Below are 27,617 nucleotides of genomic sequence, written 5' to 3'. Positions count from 1 at the left end.
AACGTGGTTTAGTTTTCCTTCCTCCGTGCTCTTCCTACGGCTTTGTTGCTGATCCTTGGTTCCTGTCCTGGTGCCTGGTCCCGGGGTTGAGTCCCCTTCTCTGCCCTTCCTTGTACTGGGTCCAGTCCTGTCCCCTCCTTTCTTGTTCCTTTTTGCCCTCATCATTAGCCCGCTTGTCCTGCTCGGTCCGGTTCCTCCCTGGTCCCCCTTCCAGTCCCTTCCTTCTATCACCCTCCTTTCTTGCCTGCTCCTTGCCTGCCTATTTGCTTGGGTACCAGTATCCCTGTTTCTCACCTGCCTGCTACAGTGAAGAGCTCCTTGTCATCATCCAGCATTGCTACCTTGGACATTCTGCTTAGTGGCTACCGACCTGCCTGCATTGCTACCTTGGACATTCTGCTTACTGGTTACCGACCTGCCTGCATTGCTACCTTGGACATTCTGCTCACTGGCTACCGACCTGCCTGCATTGCTACCTTGGACATTCTGCTTACTGGCTACCGACCTGCCTGCATTGCTACCTTGGACATTCTGCTTACTGGCTACCGACCTACCTGCATTGCTGCTTTGGACATTCTATTCACGGTTAACCGGATTACATCTAAGACCTCCCCTACCAGTGCTTGCACTGTTCTGGCGCCACATTAATATAGGGGAAGAGTTATCCGTGGTGTCAGGAGCTGGCCCCGTTCAATCCTGTGTCTTCAGGACGGTTCCGGGGTTGGTTCTTTGCACCACATTGCTTCGCTCAGTTGACTTCATCTCCTGGGGTCAGCCCATGCCTACCACGACTTAGCTACCCCAATACGCAAGACCTCTGGAGAAACAGGTACTCATCGTCCACGGGACGCTCAGTTTAACAGTACCCCATAGGCAATCTCGCGAATGTGTAATGACGTCCACCCCAGGAAAATGAAAATTGCTCCTTGAACTCATCAGCAACTGGCAAAGAGAAAAGGGCCTTAACCAAACCCAATACATTGTACCAGGCTGCCTCAAACTTCTGTATGTTCTCAATCAAAGTGACGGTATCTGGGACTGCAGAAACTAAAAGGGGAGTGTATTTGTTAAATTCTCTATAATCCACAGTCATTCCCCTTTTTCACAGGCCAGTCCGGATTATTCCACGCAGTAGAGACTGGGCATAATTCTCCTCTGAAGAAGGGGTCCCTGCAATGGCCCTCATGACCCCTATGTGAATGTCAGCCCCGAAGGATGAGAAATGAAAAAATGCAACTCGCTGTTCGCAATCACCAGGCACACCAGTGTATCCCACATATGTAAAGAGATATTCTGTCAGAGGACCTTTTAAACAGTATCAGTGCCTCATCAATGGACCAAGTTGACTGATGACAAAGTCCAGCTGTGATGACATCACTAGTGACAACATGACATAGCAGCGTTAGTCACAAAGCAAATTTGCATTCCTGAATGAAGAGACACAGACACACACGTATACATGAAGAACATGCTTACACCTTGTATAGTTAGGGGACAGATACATGTACATTCTGTCAAGAGCTTTTCCTTTCCTTTAGCCAAATGCAGAAACGCAAGAAAACCAAACATACGTGGACCGAGCTTGCAACCGCTTTATCGCAAATAATCATGAGGAGCTACAGGAACACATAAGGAACCTATAGGGCTCTATCGCGACTTACCTCTAAGAAGCTATTTGAATATATAGGAAAACCATAGAAGGACTGCAGTGAATACACATGAAACCACAGGCCTCAAATACATTGAGGGAGACGTGCAGTGCCTGCAGCATGAAGCACAGAGACAATGTCCACAGCCAACGACAAGGGCATGTGGAAAATTGCTGATTCCCGAGGTGGTGAGCCATCTGCAAAATACAGAATAAAATCATCATAATTGTAGACAGAAAGGCTCAGTTTTGTGGTCCTCACACAACGTGACCCAGCAGAGCCAAACAATGGCTATTTACTCAAGGTGAGAAGAGGAGCTGTTCCCAGTGAAGTAGACAAGATTGATACATGTGTTGTCCACCAAAATCTGCAACCTGCAGGCACTCTCTCAGGTTAGGTGAATAGAACAGTGGCAATAATGGGAACGCAATGGCCCTCATTACGACCCTGGCGTTGGACCATGGTGCTAATAGCACCATGGTTCATGCCGGTAACTTACCGACTCCGCCATGGCGGAATGGGGAATTACCGCCCCATTCCGAGGTTGGCGGGGCGGTAATTCCCCATGCCGCCATGTCCCTTCCCCATTCCCATTTTTGCCCCATAGGGCTCAATGGGAATGGGGAAGGCGCTAAGTACGATGCCGCAAATTGCGGCACCGTACTTAGCACCAAGGCCCCTTTGCGGGTTGGTTTTTAACGCCTGCAAAAAGCAGGCGTTAAAGTCGCCAACCCGCAAAGGGACCTCATAATCAGGCGTTAAGGGTTTAACGGCGCTGCCACCTTTTACGGCGCCGTTAACCCCTTAACGCCTGGGTTGTAATGAGGGCCATAGTCTCTCTCATTACCTTAAAAAGGTACACTTAGTGCTGTGAATGAAACAGGGTCCCAGGCCTGGGGGGCCCATTCCAGCCAATCCAGACGCTTATGGGGTGGTGTGGAATGTTGCACGGACCAATGGTTTTACTGCGACCCTGCAACAAAGTAATAGATCGTTTTTTGGGGAATTCTCAGGTGAAGCCACCTGACGTGGGAAGACGAGTGGGAATCCAGATCTATATTGGTTCCATAGGTAGTAAGCCGGAGTTAACCAATAGGAGGTTCCCATAGGTTTTTGGGGCTGGTGTTTGCCACGTCACCACAATAGAAAACTGGTTGACACAGGCTCAGAAGCTCAGATTGCCAGAGATTTGTGGTTTCCTGTATGATCCCTGTCTATTGGAGAATAAAGGACAGTAAAACTTGCCCCATGTCTGAATCTTCCGTTATTGCCAGGGGGAAGGTTTTGAATGGGCCCTAGATACTCTGCTAACTTGTAGTATTGTTAATGCGAAGTGGTAGCAGAGAACGGTTGGCTATGATCGATCGGCAAAAAGCTGTCTCGTCCCATCGCAATGCTTGGAGGGCTGTGGGGTGACCCATGGAGACCGAGAGAGACACAGGAGGTGCACACCGTGAACAGGTCCTCAGATACCACCTTGGAGAAATTCCTGCCCGCTGTCCTTGGGACGCCCAGCACATCAGAATGGTGGAGTGGCAGGTTGAGGGAGAGCCGGTAGCTGAGCGATGTCAGCTGATCATGGAGTGTAAGTATAGACTCAAGCAGACAGTAAATAGGGGAAGGGGTGAACAAATGTTGGGTGGTATGGAGTACCTCAGGGGTGGTAAGAAGGGGAAGTGGATGTTAAATGTTTGCGGTTAGGGAACATTCGATCTTGGGGTGACCAGTTTCGGCAGTTGACCTAGACGATTGGCTCAAGGCTATGGATGACAGAAGTTATGTAAATATTGGATTTCCTGTTGGTTGGGCGTTGTAGCTTGGGTCATGGATGACAGTATCCCCGTGTACAGGGCTTAGCAGGTGAAGCTAGCTTGAATCGCAGAAGGTGTTTTTCTGGTTAAGTCTCATGGAGACATTTTATCTACAAGGAGACGCTGTAGGTACAGGTTGAACACATGAAATATTGGTATCCCCTGTTAGGAGGCAGGAAGATGGCCGTGTTTATGTTGTGTCTTTGTTGGGGTGTTGGTGCAGTTGGTAAATGTTTTGATAAATTCAGTGAGGGGGCAGGTGTCAGCGATTTATTTTCTCTGCTGTATTGTAGAGGTAACATCCCCAATCAGGTTTATGTATAGGACTTAGAGCGTACAAGGGCTGCAGAACTTTATTTCAGTAGTTGTAAATGACAATTGAGGGTTAAAAGTTGTCATGTTTAGGGGCACTGCGCGGAATGAGCATGCACAGGACTGGTGGGTGTGCCTTTTGAGGCACAGAATTGCAGAGGTGCGGTACGCAGAGCACTCCCAGGGTATTGGAGAGGCTGGTAATTTTTGTGGCTCTGATAGCTATTTGAACATCTGGTGTTAAGGTAAAATAAAGTGAGTGTGTGTGGTGACAGTGGAAGTACACTGCTACAGCACCTGTGCAAGTCCTTTCCACGCTATAAGGACAAGACTTGTAAATATATCACGGAATGGACATGAGGCACAGAGGCCATCTGCCTGAGCTATGGGCAAAAGGAGGGATCGTCTCCAAATGTGTGGAGCAACCATTAAACATGCATATACAAGAGGCTTACAAGGGGAAGAAGTTAAGCAAACGAATGGCTATATTTCAGTTGTGGAAAATGTTTCAGGACGATGGGGGGTGTGGTACGGCATCACTGGATGCTGAACCAACAAAAGGCCAGTGGAAAAAAGCCCTTGGCCCCTGCTCCTCCTCCTCCCCCTCTTGAACACAAAAGTGAAGGTGCATCACCGCAACAGCGGGGGCCCAGGGATTATATCCAGCAAGGGAATTAAGAGCAGCGGCAGGGTATACCAATCCCATATTTGCACATTCAGCATATAGCAAGAGGGAGGGGCAAGACGAGACATGACAAGTGGCTAAGGGAGCGCAAGATGCAGGAAAGAGAATAACACAGGGACAGGGGGCAGAATGGAGGGACCGGAGCACATAGTTCCGAACGAGTGGTTAGGCGGACAGACATTGCTTTAACTAGATGGAAAGGTAGCGGGAGAGACGGGAGGCCCTAACCAAGAAGCAGTGAGTTGCAAGGCCGTAGATAAAGCAAGAGAATGGTCAGCAGTAATGGAAGTAGAGAGACGAGAGAAAGAGGAGAAGAAGAGAACGACAGAGAGAAGCAGAAGGCAGAAGCACAAGAGCAAGAGGAGCGGGAAGCGCAGGGACAAAGAGTGCATGAGGACATGGCAAGAAGCAGGGCAGAATAAGAGAGGGAAAGGCAAGTGCAAATAAAGAAGGACAAGAGAAAGTTGGAATTGGAGTAGCTCCTTAGAGAGTGACTGTGCAGGGAAGAAGATAGGTATGCTGTAAGGGAATTGAAAGTAAAGATGGGTTTAAGCGTTTTAGTGATGATGAAGAGGTGGAGGCACAAATGAGGTTGAGAGTGAGACCGAGTCAGGAAATGTAGCAGGGATACCCTGCAAATAGACAGAGACAACATTGCTTCCTCCATGAGGGGGGGTGGGGTGTGGAAGCACAAGTAACCTAGAAGAGAGGCAGCAAGAAGGCGCAGTTTTGAGGAGGCTCAGCTTCCAGGAGAACTTTGACAGTGCTGATGGGGATACAGGGTCCGATGAGGACTTAGTGGGGGGTGAGGACAAGGGGGTTGGGCGATCCATCCATTGCTGTCAAGGGAAGAGCCCAGATCGAGCCACAATGTGGGAAGGCAATAAAGGCAAAGATGGACTAAGGGAGGACAGTGGGGACAGGTCGCAGCATTCTAGGGGTATATCTCACAGCGCAGCCAGCATTACCCCCATACACACAAAGGCTCTGGGATGTCCCAGCACAAAGGAGGGGAGAATTGGCGAGGGTGTTCACCACCACTAAAGACATGGGAAGACAAGGTGGAAGGGTAGGACTGACACAGTGCCCACTATTAGAGAAAGGAGGGGGCAACCTCAATATATACCATGGCAACAGATCAACAAGGATAACATAAGGTGTAAATTAAATGGGTTGACCGTGGGAGCTTGAAAATGGATATATGAGATAGAAAGATTGACAGCAGGGGCAACATTAGCGGTGGGTGACATAAAAAGCTTACTTTCGGCCATTCTCGGGGAGGTTGCGGATGATGTGAAGAAAGGTCTGGCTACCTAGGAGTAACCACACAGAATACGGAGCATGATGGTTTCCCATTTAACAACTTACGAGCAGCCGTGTGGCAGGCTCTAAGGGTGCAGTGTCCAGACACTTCAGACATCAGCGCGATTATGGCATGCAAAGTGGGGGAAGACGAAGATCCCCTTCAGTATATTCAGGCTATTCAAGAGAAATGGAGACTTGAGACGTGGGAACCATGGGTTAAATCAGTGGGATTATTCTATCATATATTATGTCAAGGTTTACCTGAGCAGGTGCAAAAACAGCTCAATATGTTAGGGGGGATGGAGGCTAAACCGTGGACCAAAAGTCAACTCACTATAGTACACTTTTGTAGGTTAATGCAAGGGAACGCGAGAAAGAATCGCAAGGAAAGAAAGCAGAAAGACGCAAAGTTAGTGCAGAGGAAATTGTCAAAATGCACTATGGAAGGGGCAATGTTAACAAGCACAGAAGGAGCAGGTACGCCGCATACGCAGTACAGACTGCCAACCACAGGAGGAGTTTTCATGGGTTGGGACGACATGCACCATGGGTTTAGAGGGAGAGGAGGACCACCTTGGGGGAGGGGGTATGGATATCAGATGCAAGGCCAAGAAAGGTTTTTAGGGGCTCAACAGAGACCAATGGGAGGACCACCACAGTGTTGGGTCTGTGGACAGATAGGGCATATTTCTCGCGTGTGCAGAAGCAGGGGAAAGATGCAACAGAATGGGGGAATGCAATGCCAGCCTGCATATCAGGAAGAACAGATTGACTATTATGCCGAAGACCAAACACAGCGACAAGTACAGACCACAGACGCACAGGCAAAGGTACAGGGATACCAGCCTATGGCGCAGACATCCCAGATGCAGGGGCCCGCACAATCATATTCACTGGCACCACCTGCATCGCAGATGCAGAGTAACTTGCAGTCACTGCACGCGACACAGCAAAATGACGGGACACTGACACGTGCAGACGCAATGGGAGTGGCTCCCATTCGGAAGTTGGGAAGGGTGACTGATGGGGGCAACCCATTCATGGGGAATGGAATGTCATTGTACCCACAATAGGACAGCCCACAGATGGACCTGAGGTGTTCTATCCTATCGATTAAACCCAACCCAGCAGAGGACCCACGTATAGGGGTGACGATAGGCAATAAGACTTTTTCCTTTCTTATAGATACAGGGCCGGCTAGGTTCTGTATCAGGGAGGGAAGGTATCCAATGTCAGTCAATGCCATGAATGCGCACAGATTTTCTTTGGTGACAGATTTGGTTCCTTTTACAGACGATCTTACACTTTCTATAGGGGAGCACTACTTAGCTCTACCATTATTGTATTCCCAACAGACACCAGTAACATAATGGGAAGGAATATCATGAGTAAACTTAACATGACCATCTCATTCACAGACCAAGGGATAGTGTGTCCACACCTTGGAGCCACCTTCTGAATGTAAGGGTGATTATTCAGGCCTATTATGGATGCACGGGTCAGAGGGGGGTGCCAGCAGATTTGGAGCTATTCCAATATGGAATGGAAGGGATAATAGCATGGCTCCTGGGGATTCAGGGAAAACTATGGCATCTTCCCCATGAGCACATATTCAGACCAGAACTACCACTCGATGAGCCAGAAGGGACAGTGATGTTGCGTTGCTAGAACTAGAGGCAGTGATAGTGGGAGAAGAGAGAATAATATTGCATGGGACAGATGACACCGGACCAGCTTGGAGGACGGTAATTACAGTGGGCGAAGGGAACATGTTGACTACCGTGACCAATGAGGAACTGTTCCAGGACAATCGTGACAGGTCATCTTGGGAGGATAGGGCAGGGGCAACGTGATCGTCTTGAAAGCAAGACGACGCAGAGCAACACATGTTCAATCCTCGGGTCCGTGCTTAGAAACCTCTGGGTATTAAGCGCGTTATGAATAACCCATTACAATTACAATTGTTCAGATCACAAAATGGTATTCGACATTAGCATCACATACTGGGTGAAAATACACTACAGAGAAGTAGCACAGAGAATGGCGACAATGCTGCAAGCACCGCCGCCATTTCTCAAGGAAGACTTGGCAAAGGTCCCCAATGTCTTATGGACAACGAGTCCCTTTGACATGGGGCTCTTAAAAGGGGTAGGGGGAGTGAAGATAAGCTCAAACCAGGAGCAATCTTACCCAGAGCAGGCAATAAACCCCTGTTGAAAGAGGCAGATGAGGGCATGTTCGAGACAATTGGGGCCCTAGTTAAACAGGGCATTCTGGTACCATCAGAATCACAGTGCAATACTGTGGTGTACGCTTTGAAAAAGGCAACAGGGGGATCGTGGCGTTTCATGCAGGATTTACGCCCTTTTAACCGGATTGTCGAGGGAGAATACGGCAACAATTTTGTGTAGCATTCCTACAGAAGCCACCCACTTCACGGTTATAGATTTGAAGAATTCCTTCTTCTCTATACTGCTCCACCCAGACTCACAAGACTTGACTTCATTTCTATATAGAAAAGTAAAAACATAACCGGCTCCCTCAAGTGTACTGTGAGTCCCCTTCCATATTCAATAGGGTCCTCCAAATGGGCTTAGGCAAAGTACAATTGGAAAGTGTTATTATACAGTACGTGGACGACATTTTGATTAGGAGCAAATCTGAAGTGTAATGTAGAAATGACTGTGCACATGGTGACTGTACTCGCAGAAAAGGGGTACAAGGTAGACAAAGCAAAATTACAGTATTGGCAGAAGGACATGTCATACATTGTACGGTTGATATCGCAAGAGGACTGAAAAAGTGACACCAGAAAGGGCAGAGGCAATCCGCAAGACACCAAAACCCATGACAATAAGACAAATGCAGCAGTTTTTAGGTCTCTGCAATTATTTCAGAGCATGGGGGTTTAAATACACCACATATTCAAGGCCTTTGTTAAGCACACTGAAGGAAGCACAAAAGGGGGAGGGCACATTATAGTGGACAGACAAAATGACTGGTGCATCTGAGGAGCTGAAGGCAGCAATAGGTGCAGCTCCAGTGTTAGGGATCCCAGACTATCAAGACAAATGTTATTTGTTCACACACTTGAATGGAGTAGTAATGACAGCGGTACTCACACAAAAAACAAGGATGGGTCACAAACCATTAGCGAACTACACTGTAAAATTAGATCCAGTAATGAGAGGGTACTACTCTTGTGAACAGGCACTGGCTGCTGCCGCATTTACAGTGGAGAAGTCAGCAACTATTACTGTAGGATGCAGCACCACTCTCGTTGTAGAGCATGCTTTCTTTGGAATACTAGAACGACCCAAGAGAACACTGACTACTCAAAGGGCTTCAGGGTACAAGATAATATTATCTAATCCACCTAAAAAGTTAGTGAGATGCACAGCTGTGAACACAGCAACATTCGTCGCCCATAGAGGAGGGAGACTATGTACATGATTGGACCACAAAAATGGAAAGCTGCAGCGACATTCCGAGAGTGAGGGAGTGAGGGAGAAGCCACTTGAGGGGAGAGGAGTACTTTGATTTGACGGTTCATCAATAATAGACCAAACCACAGACAAAGACATATTGGGATGGCAGTGGTGAGGTTAAAAGTGGATGGGGCAAGTGAAGTGGTAGTAAGTGCACGCTTACCGTCCCATTTTTCAATATAGGCTGCAGACCTAGTGGCTCTTAAATTGTCCTTGGAGCACAGAAAAACCCAGGAAGTGACCGCGTAATCAGATTCAGCCTACGTGACTTCTACAGTCCACTCTGGGCTGCCACGTTAGCTGAGGAGGGGCTTCTGACGTGTTGACAGTACGCCTGTGCAGCATGCGCTCTTATTGGGGAGACTGATAGAGGTGCTCTGATTCCAAATAGGCATAGTGGCCGTGAAGTTCCAGGCCCACACAAGGGGGGAGGATCCTCTCTTCAGGGGCAAAAAAGCAGCAGAAGCAAAGTGTGCACCATATTTCGATGATATCCTAGATACGGATACCCCATCCAGAACACGTCACTTTGCACAAACTATGGTACTGAAGGAAGGTTTCAATGTGTTACTTTTGAGGCAAATAAAGAAGTTGCAAGGGAATGCACCAAAAGAGGAAAAGGAGTTATGGGTGAAAAGGGTGCATTCTATATCCCCCTCAGGTGCCCTATGGTGACAGGAAAACAAAGGTAAAGTAGTGATGCCATTATCATTATTACACACAGCACGGACACTACACCATCCTACCCATATGGAGAAGGATGTACTTTCTGCTGACATTGGAGAAGACTGGTTTTGTGGCAGAGTTTATGACCAACTGCATTGTCTGGAAGAGTTTCACAGCAGGCCATACATTGAGGGTAGTCAGAGGAGCCATACCTCACCCACTGGGTCCATTCCAAACCTTCATGTGGACTATGTTGACATGCTGAAAAAGTATGCCAGGGCTACTGCTACATGATAGTGGTTGTGTGCCCGTTTTCCCGATGGATCGAAACCGGTCCCTGTTCCCAACCAGATGCCCTTAGAGCAGCAAAATTGTTCCCAAGATGGGGGATGTGTGAGGTCCTGCAGTCTGACAACAGCCCTCACTTGACCAATGAAATGTTCCAACATATTGCGACCTTGCTAGGGATTCAACACAAATTCTCCTGTGGGTATCACCCAGAAGCGAATGGGGTATGCGAGTGCCTCAACAGGCTGCTTAAGGAGACCATTGCCAAAATAAAAGTAACCCTGAATAAAATGTGTCTCCACTGTTTGCCTTTAGCTTGGTTCGCATTGTGCAACAAACCAAGGTCCGACCTCCACTTAACCCCACATGAGGTAGTTACTGGACAGCACATGCAACTTCTCATGGCTCCTCCCACCAGGGTTTTAACAGATGCAGAGTCGGTGTCTAATGTATTGGGGAAGGAAATGTATGAGTTCACTGCTGCCTTGATGGCTAGTGCGTCTTTTATTTCTCGCCAACTACAGGCATGACGGGAGAGGTCTAAGAAGAAAAGAAGAAGGAAGAACATAACAGTACAGAAGTCAATGAAAATCATCTCAAGCCACCACAACTCTACCCAGAAGACACAGTGCTATTACGGAACTTCACCCGGACCTGGTACAAACCCAAGTTCACGCGACCTCACACAGTTGAGGAAGTAACTGATAGGGCAGTCGAAATTCATGGGAAGGCGGCTTGGAACTTCCTTGGGGATGTGAAACTTTGTCGAGTAGTGGCTTCTCCCAGCAGTGATGAGGAGGGGAATGACACAGTGCAAGAAGAAGAATAAGACAATCACCAAACATTATCACAGCCCAGCAGAGGCCAACCAATGATCACACACTCTAGAGCGAGAGAGATGGGGAAAGGACTTCCTACATATCCAGAGTGAGGGCACAGTGTCCATTTTTACACCTAGTTATTCATCGTAAAAGTAGCAGCTGTGACTTTTATTGTGTCCCATGATTCCCCAGGACCCTCACCCCACAACCTATCAGGGCCAATTTGTCCATTTTGTTAGAAGGTCCGAACGAGAAAGAAGACCATCTCCCAGTTTTATTCTTTTGTGCTTTTCTGATCTACTTGGCCCAAACATGCCCACGACTTCGCAGAGGAAGTCCCTCAGTAATTGAGATACTCTGTGACCCTGGAATACGCATTGTGTGGGAACGATTATTCTTTAACGCATTCGCACAATATTATGCCTGCAGAGCTTGAACTAATACGTATTCACAACATAACGCATTCCTAGCAAATTCCAGATGGTTCATCATTATATTTGGAGCTACACAAGATTCTGAAGTGGAGTAAGTTATGGCTGCAATTATTAAAAGTGTGATAATGATAATTTGTGTTATGTTTTCCCTTTCCATCTTTCCCCTCATTTTATCACGGATTTCATTTGTTGTAGAAGAACCTGCTGTGACCCCTATTAATGTAACCCCAGATCCGGCAGGTATGGCTACCATGTCAGGTCAGGCGATAAGCACTGCCAAAGTAGTAAAGAGAGGTAGCCGCAGTGCTGATGTAGTAGAGTATGATTCCTAACTAACTGATGCAGTCCGAGTATCTAATAACATGTAGTATAAACACATGTCCAAAGTAGGCAAACAAACCACTGGAGAGAGCTGCTATGTCTGCTCCCTCATCACCTATGCCATGAGTGCCTCCAGAACGTTTGTGGCTAATGAACTTCCAGAAGCAAGAGCACAGTGCTTCATGTACCCATCAATGTGTACCACCAGAGGAAGGTTCCAAGGGAAGACAGCAGCTCTAAGGTGGATGTCTAAGACAATTTCCCCCTATAAAGACTGCTATTTAAAAACACTAGACATGACGGACAATTTCTGAAAAAAGTATCAGGCTATAGAATACATAACTGAAGGCTCAAAAAAGGGAGAGACAAGAACCATAACATTAAAGGAATTGCCCTGTCCCAAGAGGGGACAAGCAGAAATAGGGGGAGAACTAGAATGCCTGGAACAACCTCAGATGCTTGTGTACGGTAAAGTATACACAGCTGAAGGATGGAAAGAAGAAGTGGTGGGGAGGAAGGCACATACGCTCCTAACAGTTCCAGTTCGTGTAGTACAAGAAGAGAATGACAAATGCTTAAAAGAATGGGAAGCAAATACGAAGTTACTAACATGGGTAGACAATGAGGCTGGGCCGATTCCCATCATACTACTCAAAGGAGAAGTGATATGTTTCCAGAACAACAGTGTAGTAAAGGTAGGAGAAAACAAGGCGGGAAAGCCGACAATAAAAGTTCCAGGCATGAAGATTGGAACAGCATTATTAATGAATCATTATTGGGCCTGCGGATCAAGGACTATGAGAAGTTACCACCCAACTGTGCTCACTGGTGCACATCAACACACCAGCCCTGGTAGTACCACAGAAGGTCATAAAAATGGATGAGTTTCCTAAAATGGACTCTAACAGAAGGAAGAAGTGATCTGCAGAGCTAACAAGGGTGAAAAGAGGAAACTATATATCAGCAATGGTGGACTCTATAGATGAAATACCATCCGAGCATAGGCTGTTCAGCAGGATGGAAATGTTTTTCGCATCCATTGTTCCTGCAGTACAGACCAACACAAATGCAAAATGGCATTAGATCACAAGGTAGGAGCCGATGGAGACAATACATTCGACCGTCAAGGGCTTCAATGCTATAAAAGAAGAGCTCTGAGCAGAATGGTTAATGGCTCTCCAGAATAGATATGTTCTGGACCTCCTGACAGCCATGGAGGGAGGGGTGTGTGCCAACATTGGGCATTCTTGCTGTACATTTGTTCCAGCCAATGAAAAAAAGAATGGGATACTCACTTAAGCAGTTACCAGATTATCCTGAATGCAGGCCAAAATGGAAGCAGAAACGAACGATGCAGGAAAAGATGAAGGCAGGCTATCATACATCTTCTCATGGCTACCAACCTGGATGGCCAATGGATTGAAAGTGTTACTTGCAGCATTAGTACTAGTGTTGCTGACATTCTGTGTCATCAGAATATGCATCACACAATGCTGAAAAACAACTGAAAACGCTGTAGTCATGAAAGTACTGGTGGAAACTAATTCTGAACATAAGATAGTAGTAGCTCGATACACCCTGAGAAAAGAGATAACAGGTTGTCTTCTGTTCCCAACTGGAGTATTATTCGATGACCCCGACGACTCCAGAGACTATTGAGGAAAACGGGTTTGGTGCAACCCTGGAGGAGATTGTTGTTACCTGGCATGGAGTTTGGATGACCATGCAAGTTTCTATGGACACCAATGGGGAATGTCAATGATTTAGGCCCTGAAGTTGAAGGTGAAAATGTTTGGAGACATGGTCGACAGGTCAACGAGAGGGGGGACTGAAGAGGGGTCAAAAGGAATTGCCCTCATGTCCCCTATGCGAATGTCAGTCCCGAAGAATGAGAAACAAAAGATGCAACTCACTGTTCAGCCAACCACCAGGTGCACCAGTGTATCAAACATATGCAAAGAGATATTAGGGCTCATTACGGGTCCAGCAGTAACTGTGCCAGTGCTACCGGGGGGTTGCTGCTGGACCCGTAATACCGGCACCTGACTTCCCATTGCCACCAGGGGTTTATGACCCCGGCGGCCCGGAAAGTCAGGCGCCGGTAAAATGTTTCCCATTCCCATAGAGTGCAATAGGACTCTATGGGAATGGGGACATGGAAGCACCGGCACCATTGTTAACTGTGCCAGTGCTTCCGTGACTGGTCTGCCTACCGTGGCCGCTGTGTCCGGCAGGTCAGACCTGTCGGGCACGGCGGCTCCGGCAAGCAGATCTGTAATATGCCGGTCCAGAAACAGTTGTTTCCGGACCCTGCATAGTCAGAATGAGGCCCATTCTCTCCGACAGCCTTTTAAACCGTATCCAGTTGACTGCTTCGGGGAGACAGGTGCCTAATCAATGGACCACGCTGACTGATGACAAAGTCCAGCTGTGATGACGTCACTAGTGACAACACTCCATAGCAGCGTTAATCATGAAACAAATGTGCATTCATGCACGAAGAGACGCAGACACACACATATACACGAAGAACATGCTTATACCTTCTATAGATAAGGGACAGATACATGTACATACTGTCAAGTGAGTTTCCTTTCCTTTAGCCAAATCCAGAAACACAAGAAAGCCAAACAAACGTGGACCGAGCTTGCAACAGCTTTATCACAACTAATCATATAGAGCTATGGGGACACATAAGAAACCTATAGGGCTCTATCGCGACTAACGTCTAAGAAGATATAGGAATGCATAGGGAAACCATAGTACCCCAGTCTTACGGGCCAGGGTACTAATGGCAATATGCCCCTCGACTGCAGGCCATTACTGCATAGGTAATGCCCCAGGGGCCTTCGTTAAGGCCCTCGCTATGCTCGGACCTGTAACTATGGGCCTCTGGGGCATTACCTCATGCGGAAATGGCCTGCAGTCTCAGGGCATATAGCCAAAATAGCAACAATATTTATATTGGTCAGGATGATTTGCCACTTTAACAACTCCAAGAAATATGACTTCTCTACAATAGCCTTGTTTGCCTCTTCCTCCAGTACTACTAAAACATACAATGTCTGTCAGGATGCGTAGCTCTTCCATCAGTACTACTAAAATCAAGACCACTTTGTAGCACTTCTCCAACTTCCACTTGGCCTGCTTCCTTGCCTTTAAGGGAAGAAAAGATTCATATTGATGCTCCTCAATACTTTCATTCTTTTCTGTAAATGACATTCATCTCCTTCTGGATGGCCTTTTTGCCACTCTTGTTTCCCCTCTTCACAAACAATCAAAGACTGACAGGGATAGGGTCTGCTTCTACCTCTCCCCTGGTTTTGACAAGGTGTGGGTATCCCACATTGTACTAGATGTTGCCTAAACTATGGGCACTTAATTCCATACTTTTCATCATTTGCATTAGCCTCCTTCTGCTGGTTGCAATACTGGCTAGATTGTGTTAGCCTTATGTTCAGCCTCTCTTGGCTTGGGCAATGGTTACTGACATCAACACCCAATAAAGTCACCACCACGGTTGGTTGGGTTTTCCACAAGCTCCCACTTTCAAGGTTACAGTAATTTGTTTTTGTATATTAAGTCTTTGCTGCTTTTCCCTACCTAAATATGCAAAATTAGCTTGGGAACCATGTTCACTCCTATGCAAGTGCTGTCTCTATTGCCACACCACTGTTCGCTATTCAAAACCAGTGTGTGGTTTGTTTTCATTAACACGCGAGTGCTGCTTTGCACTCATTCTGTTCCTACGTGAGTGTCCCGCACTCGCACGCTGGCTTCCAGCCTCAGAGCGGGTCAGAGCATCCAGGGTCACTCACCAGTCTAGAAGTGCACCTTTGTTGACTCCGTGCTGCACAGGACCTCTGCTGCTCCAGCTCTTCAAGACACAGCAAACTTCTTCGGTAAGTCTGCTTTCACTTGTACGACTTCAATTTGGAGCTCTTCTTGTTCCGGGGCTCCCTGGTGCTACTCAGCCACCAGAGACATGTGCGAGGCTCACAGGTGCACACCAGCCACCCGAAACAGCCACCTGCATGCTTCCTGCTGCGCAGTCTCTACAGAACGGGTCTCAAGGTGGAAAGCCTTCCTTCTGTATGCTTACTGATGCACAACATCTGAACTTCTGGGCTGCTGGTACCGGCATCCTCTCTTTCCTCAGGCTTCTGTCTGGGCTGCCAACTCGAACTACGTGCCTTCACAAGCAAAGCCAGCTCCTTCTCCTATGGCCTGCACCTGAGGGGATCTTTTAAGCCTTTCATTCTCCTTCAGGTGTGGGACATCTGTACTAATGAACTGAGCACTCGTGCAACATTGTGCCTCTTCCCCCGTTTTTGTCTCAGTACTTATAGAATTCTGGAACTTGAAGTCCCTAACAGAAACATTTCTTATTTCTGATGTACTACTTTCAAACCTCAATTTATTCTTTATAACATTCTTTGAGGGAACTTTAGAAGAATTAGTCATTAACCCTAATTGTACAGAAAAAGGCAATTATTTTACGCTGATGTTATTCCCAACTTTCCTTTCACTTCCTCCTTGGGTGTAAGGAAGGTTCTTATTTTGATAGGTCTTCCAAGGGGTTTTGATTTCTCTCCAGGTCTAGGAGTGTATGAGTGTGTTTGCCCCTATTTATGCGGGTATCTCTTGGGCCAACCAGCTGATTACTACAACAAGCCATTACAGACTTTGGCATTGTTGAGCCACCTTCCCTAGAGGAAGATGAATACCATGTCTCATCCCACAGATTCATTTCACTCCCCTGTGCCCCCTCTCCTCCCAGGTGATCCTCTGGCAGAGCACCACCCCCAAGGTCAGGATCAGGAAGCGTCTGCCTTTCCCTGCCACCTAGGCGGAGACTTCAGGCAGCTAGTTAGTGCGATATCTGTAGGATTCATCACAATGTGCATATTAAAGTTTTATTTATGGAGAAAAGGAAAGCATGCAAGTAAAGCCATCTGTTTTACAGTTAGCAATTAAAAGGCCAAAAGATTATTTTGCAATCTTGCTGATGCAGTCAGGGAAAAACCAGATTGTGAAAAGTCCCTTCTCTATTTGTTTATTTCATTTATTTATTGTATTTGTTGGTAGCGCCCAGACCCAGAGGTATCACGGCGCTAAGACAGTACACAGTGTATTACAGGATGGTTGGAAACAGTCAGGTTACATTTCATCATAGTTAGTCATGTTCAACATGGACAGTAGGCTGTAAGAGTTAGATATATTTGTTAAACAGTGAGGTTTTTACTTTCTTTTGGAAGAGTGTGAAAGTAGGTTTGTTTTGGATATGCTGAGGGATGGCGTTCCAGAGCGTGGGAGCGATGGTGGTAAAGCAGGAGCCCCCAAGTCTCTTTCTGGCAAGTCTAGGAATGTGCAAGAGAAGCAGAGATTACGTGTGTTGTGTTTCTTGGTGATAGGGTTCATGAGGTAGGGGCAGTGTTGGGTAAGCAGTGGTAGATGATAGGAAGGATTTTAAAATCGATACAAGCTTTGATGGGGAGCCAATGAGCCTCCTGTTTGATTTGTGAGATGTGATCAGAGAGTTTCCAGCCCCAAACTGCTCTGAGAGCGTTATTTTGGAGCAATTGGAGTTTGTTGTTTTTGGTTGAGGTCCCTGATAGGGTGGCATTGCAGTAGTCCAGTTTGCTACCTGTGATGGCTCTAGCTAGGGTGGGACAGTTGTTAGGAGTAAGGAATCTCCTGGAGAGGTTTATGAGTTTGGTGGAGTAGGCTGCAGAGGAAGCGATAGCTTTGCCATATTTTTAAATGAGTTCTGCGTCCAGGTCAATGCCAAGTGTTTTGACATGGGCGGAGATAGGGATGGTGTTACCATCGATGCAGAAGGAGGAGAAGGCAGGACTGGACTGTTTGAGGCGATGTGGAGAGCCCATAATAAGGAGCTCAGTTTTTCATCATTCAGGCAGAGATGATGGGTGGCCATCCATGTCTGTATGATGCTGAAGACTCAGTTAATGTTGGTAGAGTCTAGTTCGTGGTTTCCGGTGATTTTGAGGAGGACTTGTGTATCGTCAGCAAAATTGGTGTAGTGTATGTTGAGGCTGTCTAGGTGGTCGAAGAGGGGTTTGGTATACATGTTATAGAGAAGCAAGATGGAACATGTGACAAGGAACTAGGACATTAGACTAATGTCAAATGCTTGATGGGGCAATAGAAGACCCAAAAAGGGCCTAGTCAATGTCAGAAAGTTTTATCAGACAGGTTAACCAACAGGAGAAAGGACACTGGAATAGCATCAGGAGACTGATATGGTTATATAAGACCCAATTATGAAGGTTAATTTTTTATAAACAAAAATAACCAATTGGTAAACAAAGATATGGCAACTAAATCAGTGATCATTAAAGAAATATAAGTCTCAGCAATTGCCATTGGAGATTACATTTAATGAGCTCCAAAAACCATATATATAAAGAGACCAGAAGATCAGGTTAGTAGAGCAGCCTCAGAAGAACACAAGAAGGATGAGGGCCACCCCACAGCCAGCCAGGCATGCAGAACAGAGAAACGATGATCTGAAGAACCTTATGAGATCTGAAGGAAGCTGAAACACCCTAGCCAGCAACTGAAGGCATGGGTATGAGCAAACAAGCCAAGGAAAAACTATGATCTAATTATTTTTTTATTAATATTTTAAAAGCACACATGTACTCTTTACATTAAATGAATATTAATCATTATTCAAAGAGGTGCCAGGAAAAACATTCAATGGAAAACATTTTTAAGAGCTCCTAGGGTAAAAAAAACAAGGTGCACGGTTAGCTTTTTTGAGAGTTCCTAGTGAGAAACACAAGGAAGCATTGTTACCATTTTGAGAGTTCCCAGTTCAGAAAACAAGGGGACATTGTTAACGCAAGACTTACATTGTAGGCACACCAAGAGATGACTACTTTTCAATATTTGAGTGAGACCAATACACTTAGATCTACCGGGAAAGTTTGGAGAATAATATTAAAAACCATTATGAAATAACAACTGGGTATTCTGGCAACTCATTCAAACCAGTGTCTGAGCTCAAATGAATATATTTGTTGTTAATAATATGCACATGCAAATATCTCGAGACAGCCCTTTTCCACACAGCATTAGGGGAAAGCCTGAAAGAGGAGCACAGTATAATGTGCAAAGAAGATGAAATAGAGACAACAAGCTCATATAATACTGCCAGTCTTTCTATTTCTTCATTGACACTATTTAAAGCTAAATTTAACATTTTGGACTGTCTATGACTTTTTCTCTGAGCAGGGCTCCCAGATAAATCAAGCAGACGAATTGAAAAATGGGAAGTACTTTTGGTTTTTAAAAGATTTTTAATCTGAACCTTTGAACGAGAGCTATTCTTCTTCGGGGGCTGGAGGTCGAAAATCACCAAAAGTGGAATTCACTTCCATGGGCTAATAGAATTTCTCAATAGGGTGGCCACCATACAAAATGTAGGTGGCAAAGAAAGTTTGGGATGTTTTAGGCTGGCGAGATCAAGCAGCATTGAACATTAAGCTAGATCCATCAAAGGAAGAACCAGTTTTCAAGTGAAACAAGGTAGCTTCGAAGAACTGTACCCTGAAATGTTTCCATTGGATATCTCAAATGGTACACACATCAAATAATATTAAAGGAGGGAGCACAAACAATAACACATAAAAACAGAACATCTCATTGGCACGAAAGGCAGAAGTAGAGAAGGAATTAGAACTCTTAGTGAATGAGAAAATCATAAAACCAATAGAGTCTGTAGAATGGGTAATCCCAGTGGTCGTCATACTCCAAATGAATGGCAGAATATGAATATGTGTGGACCTCAGAGGCTTAAATAGGAACATTCTGATAGATTAATACTCACTCCTGCAAATCACAGAGATGTTAAACTGCATAAATGAGGCATATAAATTCACAACACTGCATCTCTCAGCCACCTACCATCAAATTGGACTAACAGAGCATTGCAAATATTTGACATCCTTCATTACTCTATTTGGGATGTTCAGGTACTTCAGAATGCAATTTAGATTGGCATCAGCTGCTGTTGTTTTTCAAAGGACCATGAACTATATATTAAAAGAACAGAAGGAGCTGTCCAGTATCAAGGTGAAAAGCAGTATATGAAAAGGGAGAACTAGAACACAACAAGAGGTTACATTCAGCACTGAAATAAGGGGCCCTGAAAGCCAACACAGAGGCCCTTCGATTGATGAGTGAAGAGGATGTATGGTCAGTCCTAGGTCTAGCAGAATATTACAACAAATTTGCAAACATGTTTGCAGGTATCATCTTGCCATTATGCCTGTTGTTGAAGAATGAACTAACATTTGCACAGTGAGAATAATGGGAGCAAGCAGTGCAGTTGATTTATTTATTTTATTTTTATTTATTTGAATTTGTAAAGCGCACTACAGCCCAAGGTCATAGGGGGACTGTTGAAGGAAAGTGTCTTAGTTACAGGTAGGAGGCTTTGCTCAGGGTTACAGAGAGCAAAAGCCTAACAGGATGCAGTGATGCAAGTACATAGGCAATTGTGTTTTCATAAATAATACATTACAGAGCAGGTTACAAAGCATGGGCAAACATAGCATAAAGTGTTCAAAGGTAACATAGCAGTCGGGTCCAGTTTATACAAACAATAGGGTTTGTACAGCTTTCCTAAAGGCTGTGTGCAAGGCAATGCTTCTCAGGTGCGGTGGAAGGGAGTTCTAGTTGGTCGTAGCAATGACCGGGAAGCGGGATCTTCCTCTGCGAGTCCTCAGGGTCTTAGGAATGGTGATTCGGTTTGTGTATGTGGTTCTTGTGGGTATGTTTGTGGAAGGTTTGGCAATTCTTTGTGAAAGGTAAAGGGTGCGGTGTTATGAAGACATTTGTGGGTGAGGGAGAGGGTTTTGAAAATGATAGGTTCATTGATAGGGAGCCAATGGACCAGTTTCCTGGTTTTTGAGATGTGGTCCCTTTTGGATATGCCGGTGGCCGCCCTAAGTGCATTGTTTTGGATGGTCTGGAGTTTTCTCATGTTTTTTGCGGAAGTGCCTGCCAGAAGGGCATTGCAGTAATCAAACTGAGACCCGATTATTGCTCTGGCTATGGTGAGGCAGTTCTGCTCTGACAAAAAAGGTCTAGATGCAGTGAGCAGTTTAGAGTGGTAGGCCACAGCAGATGATATGGCATTAACCTGTCTGACCAATGAAAGGTAAGTAGACCCCAAGGTTTTTACTGCCGGTGAGACAGGGATCGAAATGTTATCGATCAAGAAAGATGTGTATTTTTCATCGAGCTTCTTTTGGGTTCCTGGTGAGCCAATAAGTAGAAGTTCATTTTTTTCACTGTTGAGGCACAGCCAGTTTTCTGCCATGCACATTTGAATCGTAGCGTGAATGAAGTTCAGAGTTTCCCTGTCGGCCTCATAATTACCAGTTAGGGGGATAAGGACCTGCGTGTCATCAGCATCATTCATATATGTGAAGCCTAGTGCATCCAAGAAGTTGAATAGTGGCCTCATGATCAAGTTGTAGGGTGGGTGAAATGCAAGATCCTTGTGGGACTCCGCATTTGATCAGATTAGAGCTGGCACAGGCTTGGGCAGGGAAAACTTTCATAACTCTTTCTTGGAGAAAGGATGTGATCCAGGCTGTGGCGTTAGGTGAAAAACTGGCAGTGGAGGAGAAGTGGTGTCATAAGGTATCATGATCCACCAAGTCAAAAGCTGCGGATAAGTTGAGGAGCAGAAGGAGGGTGGGTTTGGCTGCATCCCTCAAATCATCAATCTGGTTTTTGAGGTCTAATAGTGCAGTTTTGGTCCCATGGCTGGGACAGAAGCCAGACTGCCGGGGACCAAGGAGGTTATTCGCCTCTAGGAATTTGTGGACCTGTATATAAGCTGCTTTAGCGAGGATTTTCAATAGAAAATGGACCGTGGTGATGAGTCTAATTCCCTGGGATGGGTGGGTCGAGAGCGGGTTTTTTCAGAAGCGGTCGTACTCGGGCTTCTTTGAGGCAGGCAGGGACATGGCCTGACGTGAAGGAGGTGTTGATAAAGGCTGTGATGAAAGGTGCAAGGGAGGAGGCACTTTCTTTGATAAGCTGAGCCGGACAGGCATCCCCTTTACAGTTGGAGGGTTTGATAGATTTAAGGAGGGCTGTGATTTCCTGCTTGTTCATTTCCTTGAAGGAAAAGGAGGGAGCGTCACAGGAGGTATCACAGTGGAGGTTAGATATTTATTGTCTTAGGGCTTGCTTATGTTCAATGATTTTGTTTTGAAGGATGTTCAGCCAGGGTCGCACTGGGAAAAGAAATAGGCCCGGTCACCCAAAAGAAAGTGGCCCACCCCTCGCCTCATGACCCTTGTCCTCTGATGATATCACAGGAAGTGATGTCATTTGACCCCACCCAAAGTGACATTCCGGGAAGCGATGAAACATTACCCTTCACCCCTTGACAAAATAGGAAGTGGCATCAAATAGCATTGTACCCGAGTACCCTGAATTACTGTGAATCCAAGCAGATGTACAAGGCCAAATGATATGTTATTGTATAGCACTTATGCTTACGCTCTTTTTTATAGAACAAATACGCATACAATATCACCCAACCTGTGTTGGTACTCATTTATCGACCTAAGAAGGATGAAAGGCTTTTTGAGAAAAGAATGAAAAAGAAAATATTTTATTTTTCATTTTTTTTCCAAACTGGCCCAGGCATTGCCTGAAACTGGCCCCCACTCCTCAGGGACGATTTCAGTCGGGCCACGGTGCCGAAAGGCTAAGGGGCCAATCCGACCCTGTGTTCAGCTTGTCCAGCATGGCATCCTGGATACTGTTACACCAATCCTTGTCTTTAGTGAGGGTTGAAGGGCTGGCCTTTTCCGCTCTCTGAAAATGGCAAAAATCTCTTTAGAGCCTGACTTGGCGTTTGCTATCCTAGTGTTGAGTGGGAGTATAATAGGGAATCTGTTCAGCAACAGAACTGGGAAAACCAGCTATATTAACAGTGGATGCTGGTACAAAAGGGTTAGCGCTTTCTCAGGTAATTGACAGAAAGAAGAAAACTAAGTTAAGTCTCGGTGTGTGTGGGTGGGGAATGACGTAATCCTTAAAGTGTTACTGAGGAAGGAAATGGAGAAGGCCACACCACGACTGTCCAGGTTGAGTCTAAAAACACAAGAATGTGATTAAAAAAATAGACTATGTAGCAAGAGTTGAGAACAAGGTAGCTGATTTTCTAGTACGGATGCCAGAGGAATGTGCAGAGGAGGAATCACAGAGATGGAGGACGTAGTGGCCAGTGAGTTGTTAGAATCTGGTAAGGTGGTAATAACCCAACAAGAATGGGAAGAAGAGTCCAGGAAGGACATGACGTTGATAAGAATTTGGACATGGGTTGTCGAAGGGTGGCCTGAAAAGTAGCAGGTGGCGGGGGAAGACTAGCCTTTCAGGGAAGTGAGGGGATGGTGGTCAGTGGAAAGAATACTGCTAGTGCATAAACATGTGCTGCTAGCACCCACATCCATAAAGTTGAGGTTGGCAAAGATGACACATGAAGGACACCCCATGATAACAGGCATGAAGATGAAAGTAAGAGAAAGATATTGGTAGCCTGGTGTGGACATGCAAATAAACAAACATTTTACGGATTGTTGACCATGCAACAATTTGGATAAACATATTAAGGTACAGGGCCGCATCACGAGTTGGGCAGTAGACCTTAAATGTGGCAGTAGCGCTATTACCGCCACATTTAAGGGTCCTCTCAATCACAAATCTGGCAGCATTTACCCCAGCTCTAAACTAGTGGTAAATGCGCCAACTTAACGCCCATTTTCTGGGTGCAATTATCACAGTTTTAATAACACGTGCACCTTGGAAAATTATCAGATTATATGCTTGGCACTATACTTTACATGATGTTTCATTTAAATAATGTGCAACACTTTTTTTTGCAAATTAGCACCTTGGTCCATGCCGGTAAAATACCGGCACCGCCTTGGTGGAAAAGGGAATTACCGCCCTATTCCAAGGTTGGCGGGGCGGTAATTCCCCCTTCCACCATTGCCCTTCCCCATTCCCATTTTTGCCCCATAGGTCATAATGGGAATGGGGAAGGTGCTAATTATGGCACCGCAAATTGCGGTACCGTAATTAGCTCCCTGGTCCTTTTGCGGGTTGGTTTTTAACGCCTGCTAAAAGCAGGCGTTAAATTCTCCAACCCGCAAAGGGACCTCGTAGTAAGGTGGTAAGGGTTTACCGGTACCGGTAAAATACTGCTACCGGTAAACCCTTACCGCCTACCGTGTAATGAGGCCCTTTGTCTTTGTTCTACTCTCCAAGTAATCCTATCCAGACCCTGGTAACTTGTCCAAAACTGTTAGAATTCTCTGTGCACCCTGTTCTTGTTTTTCTAGTGTTAGCGCAATTCTTTCATTCACCCCATCTTGTAACTCCTTAGCAATATTTGGAATAATTTAAATTAATTTCCACATAGATCTGAACGCGGGGTGAAAGGATTAAGTTGAAAATTAACCTTGGATTGTACCGTGTCTTTCTTTAACAATCTAGCCTTAACAATCTAGTTTAAGTAAAACTTGTCCTTTCTTTTTCCAAACCGATTTCCTCTCTTTAACGGCTTTATTTTTCCAAAACCAAACCTCCTTTTATCTTGCAAATCTCAACCAGTTCAACTATAGCCATCCTTTCACGTATATGTTGTCCCTGTGATGTGCCTCTATCCCCCAGCCCAAAAACCACATTCCAATTCCCAGTATTCCATCCGTTTTTCTTAAAAACCATTTTTGACATTCAAAACTGCAAAATAGAAAAATGTAACTTTCCAACGTGTGATTCGGCTGCATTGTGTACTTACTTTCAAATTGCTTTTGAACTGTATGCCTTGTGTGCTACATTGCCTTATAGTTGCTAGTGATTTGACATCCCTGATACTGTGATAAAACATATGTACCTCATTATTTAACCGTACATTAATTATTTGTCAAAATCCGAGTGTCATTTTTAACAATTGCAAAGGGTTTTGAAAAATAAATATTGCATTCACACCAACCGGCCTGGTTCATGGTCCATTGTGACCTGGGGTATTTGTAAAAGGGATTGAGAGACGAGTTGTGTGCCAGCTCAATTTGAATTCACAGAAAATAAAGAGAAAGCTTTCCAATTGCGCGCTATATCCAAGGCTAAGGCAAGGGTCCTAGTCCGGTGTGTGTCGCCCGATTGCAATCCTTAAGATATCTCTCAACCCCTCCGCTAGATGCCCAGTGGTAGGTAATGTGGATTTTTCGTTTTACCCATAGAATCTTGCACATCTTGGTCATCACTTCTCTGGTAAAATTACTTCATTGGTTCAACTCAATCCTTTGTGGGAGAGAAGATGTGGTTGATCATTAGTGCGGCTGCTGTCTCCACCTTACAATTCGGAGCAGGAAGACATTCTACCCACTTTGTAAGCAAGCATGTTATAGTCAACATGTACTTGTTTCCCCCAGAGGAGCGAATCACTGGCCCAATGAAATCGACTTGCATATCTGACCAAGGCAGTGTCATTCCCCTTTTTTGTAGGGGAGCTCTGTGTGTGAGAGTATTTTACTGAAATTGTGCACACACAAGAAACCCCTTTAGATATATATTGAGGTCTTGCCTCATGTGTGGCCATTATGCAACCTTACGCAAGATTTCCAATGTCGTATGCAAACCCCTATGATCGGCAGTGGCCGCGTCATGGGTGTGATTCAACATCAGGCTATGAAAATGAGGTAGGTACCACCCACTGGTCACAACCAGATAGAGATCTCCCTACCAACAAAACATCTTTGATTCAAAACATTTTGGAAAATGTCATCAACAATCGGAGATCCTCTTTACCGGTATAATCCAATTCTGAATTCTGAGATCCTCAATGTTTTGAAAGAATGTTCCAATAATAGGGCCCTTTTTTTGGACAGTGATCAAATCTGCATCCCGGGTGTCTTTACTACACTGAGCATTTGAGAGTTCACTGTTGGCACATGTTTGAGACCTTGTCACAGCTGTGACTTGGATTTCACCCATCGCGATTCCGTATCTATAAAATCGCCCTGCAGAGATCCAATTTTATCCAGCTGGTCAGACAGGTCATTCCCAGTCTTATCTGGACCCTCTATTTTGCAATGACCTCTTATCTTTTTCCAATATATGGTCATCAGATCATCAATCAACTGGATCAGTTTTCCACGTGTTAATGCTTTGTTGCTAGCACAAAGCATGCCTCTATTCTTCTACTTTATCTGTGTTCCATGACATAGTCAGAATCTATGATTAACACCAGTTCTTTGAGTTGGTGGTGTACTGCAGTGAAGATGGCTTGATGTACAGCCATCAAATCTTCTCCCTGACTACTTTGGGGTCCTATTTTGTATCTAGCATAGAGTTCAGGGGTATCATTAACCCCGGCATACCAATGCCAGCCACTAGCTCTTTCCCCCCATTATTGCCAACATGATAGGAGCACCCATCCATGTAAACTGTGGGTATCCCCTGGGAAGTGTCATCTTCATAGAGCTTGTGAGGGGATGCCAAGTATGCCTCCAAATTGTTTTTGGTTATTAGACGTTCGTCATCAAGACAGTTTTCTTGAGCACAATCACAATTCTGACAATCCTCGAGCTAGAGGACTCTTCTTGTTTGGCCATATCTGACCTCGATAGGAAAGCCTTGCATTGACAGAATCCAGGAAGTAATCCTGGAATTACTTACATTCCATTCCCGTATCCTGTCACTTTGTAAATACTGGTGTTGGTGAGGAGTCCCTACAATTATGCACTCCCCCTGGAAGAACGGGCAGTAGTTTTTCAATGCCCATACCATTGCCTGCAGTGCCTTTTCACAGTCATTGAATTTTTCCTCTACAGAGGACAAAGTTTTGCTCACATGAGAGGTAACTTTGTTGACCTTGTCGTGCTTTTTGTACAATGCTGCTGTAAGGCAGATATCTGAAAAAGCTGTCTCCAAGAAGAACTCCTTATTCTTAATGGGGTAAGCCTAACAAGGAAATTGAGAAAGGCTTCTTTTCAGTTGTTTAACTGCCTCTGATTGGTCCAGACCCCACTCCCACTTGACTCCAGCCTTTAATAAAAAGTGACCTCTACGCAGTCTTCAATGAACTTGACTATAATATTTGAGTCAAAGAAAGCTTCTCAATTCTCGCAGAGTAGTAGGTTCTTTTAATTTCAAAAAGGCTTCCACTTTCTTCGCCTGGGGGTTGAGACCCTCAGGGGTGATTTCATGCCCTAGAAAGTTCACTGTGGTCCTACACCACTGTGCCTTCTAAAAGATAGTTTTGCTCCAGACTTCTTCAACTAGGCCAGAACATATCAAATATTTGCAATATGCTCTTCCACAGTTGAGTTCTTGATCAATACATCATTCACATAGGCCAGGATGTCCCTTTTTCCAAAATCTGGCATGTCTTTTGTAGGAAGATGTTGAACTCATTTTCAGAGTTTATATATCCAAAGGGTGTTCAGGTCCACATATATTGCTGCCCCCCCCCCAAAGGTAAAGGCAAGCTTGTATTGGTATTCCCTACTCACAGGTACCATCCAGTAACTGTTGGTCAAATCAATGACTGTATACACGTTTGACCCGTGGCTCTGTGCCAGCCCTTGATCGATGTAGGGAAGTGGCCATATTGACATGTGGACCTGTTTCACTCCCTCAGGTCTGCACATAGTCTCCATTGCCCATTTGGTTTTAGTATCCCCAGTACCGGGTTGTTAAAGGTACTGTGTATCGGACAAATGATCCCACAGGATTCCAAATTCTTAATAATCTCTGTGAGTTACTCCATGAATGCGA

Source organism: Ambystoma mexicanum, chromosome 5p (assembly GCF_040938575.1).
Source record: "Ambystoma mexicanum isolate Mex_15411 chromosome 5p, UKY_AmexF1_1, whole genome shotgun sequence".
Lineage (NCBI taxonomy): Eukaryota > Metazoa > Chordata > Amphibia > Caudata > Ambystomatidae > Ambystoma > Ambystoma mexicanum.
This window is presented reverse-complemented; position numbering follows the sequence as displayed.